The following is a 7,422-nucleotide window of genomic DNA, read 5'->3' on the forward strand; positions in this document are numbered from 1 at the left end:
ACTGCATTGTCGGAACTAGAAGCACAAGCATTTTGCTACACTCGCATTAACAGCTGCTAACCATGTGTATGTGACAAATACATTTGATTTGATTTGATTTGAACGTGCCATTGGAACACACAAGTGATGGTTGCTGATAATGGGCCTCTGAACGCCTATGTAGATATTCCATTCAAAATCAGCCATTTCCAGCTACAATAGTCATTTACAACATTAACAATGTCTGCACTGTATTTCTGATCAATTTGATGTTATTTTAATGGACATAAAATTTGCTTTTTTTTCCAAAAACAAGGACATTTCTAAGTGACCCCAAACTTTTGAACGGTACTGTATATATCAGATTATTCTGCTTACAATGTCTTCAGAAAATATTGACACACCTTTACTTTTTCCACATTTTGTTGTTTAACAGCCTGAATTAAAAATGTATTACATTTGTTTTTTTTGTCACTGGCCTACACACAATACCCCATAATGTCAAAGTGGAATTATGTTTTTTAGACATTTTTACACATTAATTAAAATGAAAAGCTGAAATGTCTTGAATCAATAACTATTCAATCATTTTCTTAGGACAAGCCTAACAAAGTTCAGGAGTAAAAATGTGATTCACAAGTCAAATTGCATGGACTCACTCTGTGTGCAGTAGAAATGTTTAACATTATTTTTTTATGCATACCTCATCTCTACCCCACACATACAAGTATCTGTAAGGTCCCTCTGTAGAGCAGTGCATTTCAAACACAGTTTCAACCACAAATACCAGTGGGGGGGTTTCAATGCCTCGCAAAGGGCACCTATTGGTAGTTGGGTAAAACAAAAGCAAACATTGAATATCCCTTTGAGCATGGTTATTAATTATACTTTGCATGGTGTATCGATACACCCAGTCACTACGAAGATACAGGCGTCGTTCCTAACTCAGTTAGTGGAAAGGAAGGAAACCGCTCAGGGATCTCTTGTTGACAGACTACCTGAACATAAAATTGCATAAACATAAAATGACGCTAGATTTTAGTTATAGGTTAACCGAGATTACTTGAGCAGCAAAACCTAATATAACCAACAGGTTGTAGTTTCCGGATTAATCTCTCATTTCTCTTTCTGTAGTGCCATCAACTTCTGCCACTATGGAACACTTACCCAGCTAAGAGGTAAATGATTGGCTGACAAACGCTCGATGGACAGGCCGTGTGGATTCTACTTTAATCTACATTGTGTACCACCATAGGTGGAAATATGTTTTTACCTAAACTGCAGACAGCCATATTGTTTGATAATGGAGGACTATTAAAGGCCCATTGCACTACTTTTGTGAGAATGAATATATATATATATTATGTATGTATGTATATATATATAATGAATATATATATATACACACATAAATACAGTATAAGTGAAAGGTTTGGACACACCTACTCATTCAAGGGCTTTTTTTACTTTAACTATTTTTTACATTGTAGAATAATATTGAAGACATCAAAACCATGAAATAACACATATGGAATCACGTACTAACCAAAGAATTGTTAAACAAATCAAAATATGTTTTATATTTGAGATTCTTCAAAGTAGCAACCCTTTGCCTTGATGACAGCTTTGCACACTCTTGGCATTCTCTCAACCCGCTTCATGAGGAATGCTTTTCCAACAGTCTTGAAGGAGAACCCACCTACTGTATGCTGAGCACTTGTTGGCTGCTTTTCCTACACTCTGCGGTCCAACTCATCCCAAATCATCTCAATTGGGTTGAGGTCGGGTGATTGTGGAGGCCAGGTCATCTGATAAAGCACTCCATCACTCTCCTTCTTGGTCAAATAGCCCTCACTTAGGCTGGAGGTGTCTTTTTGGATCAATGTCCTGTTAAAAAAACAAATGATAGTCCCACTAAGCGCAAACCAGATGGGATGGTGTATCGCTGCAGAATGATGTGGTAACCATTGTGGTTTAGGGAATTTCTGCTATTAGATTGTATGCTTGTGGTAAAGAAATATTGAAAGCATTTAATGAGAACTAAAAGATATGCAACATGAAAATATTGTCTAATTTACATTTAATAATGTATTGATGGTCCCTATCTAGGCCCAGAGATAGGCTATCCAAAGTCAAACCAACATTGCCAAGGTTGTACACCAGCCAGTTAAAGATAATTGGCTAAATAATTTAACCTCTCTGGGATAGGCGTGACACCTGTCGACAACTTCCGGTGAAATTGCAGGGCACGCAATTCAAATAAATAATCATAAAAATGATGGATATTAAACATCTAGGTACATACAAGTGTCTTATATCGGTTAAAAGCTTCAATTCTTGTTAATCTAACTGCATTGTCCAATTTAGAATAGGCTACAGTGAAAGCATGCCATGCGATTGTTTGAGGATGGCGCCCCACATCAAAGTATTTTTCAACCAGCACAGGCTTCGTAAAATCACAAATAGCGATTAAATATTCACTTACTTTTTGAAAATCTTTCTCCGATTAACAATTCAAAGGGTCCCAGCTACAACATGCATGGTCGTTTTGTTAGATAAAATCCTTCTTTATATCCCAAAAAGTCTGTTTAGTTGGCGCCATCGATTTGAGTAATCCACTTGTTCAACATGCAGAGAAAGGAATCCAAAAAGCTACCGCTAAACTTTGTTAAAACAAGTCAAAATACGTTTCTAATCAATCCTAAATTACCCTAAAATATCATTAAACTATAATATTTCATACGGGAAAAAGTATGTTCAATAGGAAAGTACAATTAACAGGTGCGTATCCTCTTTGCCACACGAGCACAGACTGATTTCCAACTCTGACTCCCAGTACCAAAACACAAAATTCTTCCTTGTTTGCGAAGAAACAAGCCTGAAACCTTGAACAAAGACTGTTGACATCTAGTGGAAGCCATAGGAATTGCAATCTTGGAGCTGGAATTGCATATAGCTTTCCATTGTAAGAGCATGGGCTCTCAAAAAAAGAATTCTGGTTGGTTTTTCTTTGGATTTTCTCCTGCCATATCAATTGTGTTATAGCCTCATATATTATTTTAACATTTCTACAAACGTCAATGTGTTCTCTAGCCAATGGTACCAATTGTATGCATATCCTGGCTTCTGGGCCTCAGTAACAGGCAGTTTACTTTGGTCACGTCAGTCAGGCAGGAGGTGGAGACACCCACATCAAACCACATCTGAAACCAACTCACATTTGAATTCAGTCATGGCCTCTAGCATTTCTTAATGAACAGAATCTAAAACGAGGCCAAATCAGGAAGTGCAATCACCCTTTAAAGGGAACAATAGAGCAACATTATTTTCTTTCTTTCTGTTTCTAACATCTCCATAACATGCACAGTGAACATGCAACTAGGCGTTCATTCATTAAGATGAGTCAGTGTTGAATGTGTCAGACAGAGAAGGAGGATATTCATTGGTGCACACCGTAGCAAAACATTTTGCAATATGTAAAAAGTAAGTGTTTTTTGTGGGACAAGTTCAGGTAGTCCCTGCCTTTTTTTACTTGTTTGCTCCCCTTTGGTTCCTGGTGAACACACCTCTGGTGTCAGAAAGGCTGGAAACGTTTGGGACTTGAACCTTCCCTAAAGTGAAGGTATTAGAGAGCTTGATATGCTTCTCTTTCCTGTCTAGCATGACAAAGTGAGATAGTTATTTTCTTATAAATTCCGAAACAGGATGGTGTAGGGGTCTGGGTTACTTGTATCATATCCTCATTACTGGTCTGACAATAGACATTTCACCAAATTCCAAGGAGAGTTGATTGAATTCCCAGTCCAAACTCAATCACGATCACCAGCTTTTAGTCCTAAAACCCAGAAATGAGTTACCGCTGGTTCCTTCAGCCATTCCTATGGCAGAAATGGAAAGAAAAGGGTTTGGGGATTAACCCCCGAAAATAAGGTTTGAGGATAACACAGGTTTAGGTTATCTTATAAGTGTGGTTCTATGAGATAATATCATTCATTTAAGATTACCGTTATGAATTATGAAGCCTCTATGTGCTTTTTAAAATCAAATAAATTGTATAAAAATGAACAGTGACGTTCTCTGATGAAGATTATCTCATAGAACAAAATGTATAAGATCTCCTAAGGCTGTGTTTACCACAGACCTTATTTGGGGTATTTATCCAAAAACCTTTCAAAAACTCCATTCATTTCCCCATATGCTTTGTCTAATGAACCATGGCAGAGTTAGTGCCTGCAAAAAGACTCCATTACTATTGCTCGGGTTCATGGCACGGGTTGCTTCATTAATGCAGTGTGCGTCCTGGTTGAGTCCACTTTAACTTTCAACAAGTGGCAACCCGTCATTCATTTTGAGCCACACATTTTTTGCAAAAAAAAAAGAAATATATAATATATTTTTGTAAAGCTTTGACATGCTACTGATCGTGGTGGTGGCGCTTGGCTTGCACGTGCAAATTCAGCACACACAACATTCTATAATAGAATTGTGTTATTCGACACGTCAAATTAAACGCTTATTTAACGGGTCAAATAGTGTTATATGAGGTGTATATTTTTTGACCCGCAAAGACCCAAATGGCGTTCAATGTGCATCACCCTAATAATTTGGTCTATTTTCACCTCTTAATTTTGCCTACTGTTCTGACTTGGTGGTGCACATGTAGCCTATAACCTGTTTTAGAGAAATGTAATCATCGAATATTGTAAGAGCTTTCATTGTCTGCTTTTATATGCCCCATGTATTTATCCTACGGGTCTAATGTGTACAGGGAGACCGTGTTCTGAATTCTGTCTGTACATTTCAAAAGTGCTAAACAAATGATTATGTTGACTATGTATTCGCTCACTCATTAATGTCTTAATCGAAATTACGGATTGCCTCTTATCCATTTGTTGTCCCCATATGCCATAGTTTGTACATCTCAATTGTCAGTAGAAACCAAATTTGTTTAAGCAAGTCAGCCATATCAGCTATGTTTTTTTAAGGCAGTAACTGAGGCTGAATTAACTGTTTTGTTGCCAGAAAAGGCTCCGCTGATAGCCAGGTGTAGCAGTGGTAAGATGTTGGCAATGCTGTTGTGACAGCTTTATGTATAGGCCCTAACAGTTTGTGTTCACCTTTTGTCACCGTTATAGTGCAACTCATGTATTGTTTAGTGTTGTGTTGTGTAGTGGCTTTGCTGACACGCATCCAACTGTTTTTTTGTTTGTTGGCCCACTAATATTTACATGCAAAATTCGCCGCTGCTTTCAACACTTGTCAACTTAATTCTCTCTACTGGCTGCTGCAGCAGATTTACTTTAATTGACAGACACTAACGCTCGATCAAATTCTACGCCATCCGTTTGAGGCAGATTCGGGACTACATTTGCGGGCCATCTACAATATGGCTGGGCTATGCTGGCGTGCGCCTCTCTTCAATATGTAATGTGGTCAATTCCACTCGGACCATGTCAACTAGAATTGATCATTTTTCATTCATGGATTGAATATGAGTTTTTTTTTACTTATACTACAAAGACAGTCTGTAATTGCAAAAAAAAAATGTATATAATTTATCATCATGGACCTTCAGTTTTCATCCGAGTTAATCAAGGCAACGAAATTAGAGGACTACTGTTACTGTGTCAGTGGTGTGGCAATGCTGTCTCAGTAAGTCAGTCATGTTATTTGCATTTACCATTAGCCTCCCAAATTGAGGTGGAATTTAATGTTGAGGTTGTTCATTAAAATCAATTAAAAGTAGGCTAGACCTAATTAGTAGACCTAGACGATATAGTCACTGTGGCCCTTTCGTGTTGGTGACTTTTTGCGTGCGGTGTAAATGAAGAGACGCGTGTGCACGATCAGGAGGGACACATAGCCAGAAGGAAGCGAGCTCTGATTCTGATGTGCTCATTTCACTGTTCACTCACGCAGTGGCGATAAGCAGCGCTGCATAGCGGACGATGATGCTCTGTTCTCCCCCGCATACACTCTCCTGTCTCATGCTTTCCACGATCAACATGGAAGGGCTTCATTAATGCCCCTGCCCCCAAGCTAATGAATTATAACTCGCCGTTTGAGACTGGACTTGCGTTAAAGCACTGGACTTTCCCTACGGAGTGGATAACGCTGAGGTATCTGCCGAATAATAAGTCTTCAGAAAAGGTACGTTTTATTTGCATGGAATCGGGTCTGAAGTTAGCATGTTAGCTCAGCGAGGCCGGGTTTGTAATGGTTTAGTCATGTCTGTTTTCATTATCTCCATACCAGAACAATATAGCTCAGTGACCGTGTCCATTTCGTTTTTACAAACCGTGTTGCCAAGTTTGTCCTTCATATTGCCTGCTATTATGTTGAGGATATCTCAGAATAGCTTTGCGTAGAGACTATTTATCATGACAATAGCCCAGTGAACGAGACAGATATGCTTGTCATTTGGACTGAAGTTCGGTGGCTGCATTGTAGCCTATCCCTTCTCCGAATTCGTCGCGGGGGATAAACGCCGGGCAAAAAGCCATAGACCTTGTGTCCCTGGACCGGAGCCGAAATACCATCAGTGGGCTTTGTAACCCATTGTAAAACCTAGCAATAACGCCAGCTGTTTCTCCCGAGGAACGCCAGGACCATCTGACTGTCATGCATTGCTCCATTTTCGCAATGAGTGCCTGGAGCCGGACTGTCATTTTACAACGTTTTTAGGGATTTTGACGACATACCCCAATGTGTTCAAGGAGAAATACGACCACGTTTGGTGAAGGGTAGGCCTATTGTTCATGTGTCGCGAATCGCTCGTGGGAATGCCAGTCGCTATTTACATCAAGTTATAATGCGCCGGGTGTCGATTTCTATCGATGTTACTGGACACGAATCATCTCACATGCGCTGTCGTTTGGATGCATTCTGCATAGGCTACTGTTCCATATGGACAGCAAATGAAACAGAAGCCTCTGATGACAACACTAGGCTAATGGTTGGTGCTTTCAGGATTAATGTGTTCATATTCAGTGCTAAAGATGATTGCAACGTTCTATCCTTATTATACACGGAATTTGAGAAATGTTATACGCTCTTTGGAATATTCAGGCAATGTGACCTTTTTCAGCTTCTTGTTTTCTCTACGGGGCCTAGCACTCGTACTTCAAGGACTTATACAACTGATTTGACCAAGTTGTGTTAGTAACAGCTTTGAATTCATGCAGCTTATCCTTGTTGTTTTTGGCTCGGGAAGCATGTCGTATGCGGTGATATTTTAATACACGTTGCAGCATTTTTCGGTGAATCATTTCGTCTTGTTTACATGGTTGTGTCCCCTCTTTGTTGTGATGGCAATGGTCGGGTCCATCACCCAGCCACATATCCTAGTCTTGTGCCTTTAATCATAGAGCCTTGCTTACATTCTTTTTGATAGACCAATGCTTTAACTTTGCATCGTTATAATGCAACAATAGTACTTTAGAG

Source organism: Oncorhynchus nerka, linkage group LG15 (assembly GCF_034236695.1).
Source record: "Oncorhynchus nerka isolate Pitt River linkage group LG15, Oner_Uvic_2.0, whole genome shotgun sequence".
In the NCBI taxonomy this organism is placed as follows: domain Eukaryota; kingdom Metazoa; phylum Chordata; class Actinopteri; order Salmoniformes; family Salmonidae; genus Oncorhynchus; species Oncorhynchus nerka.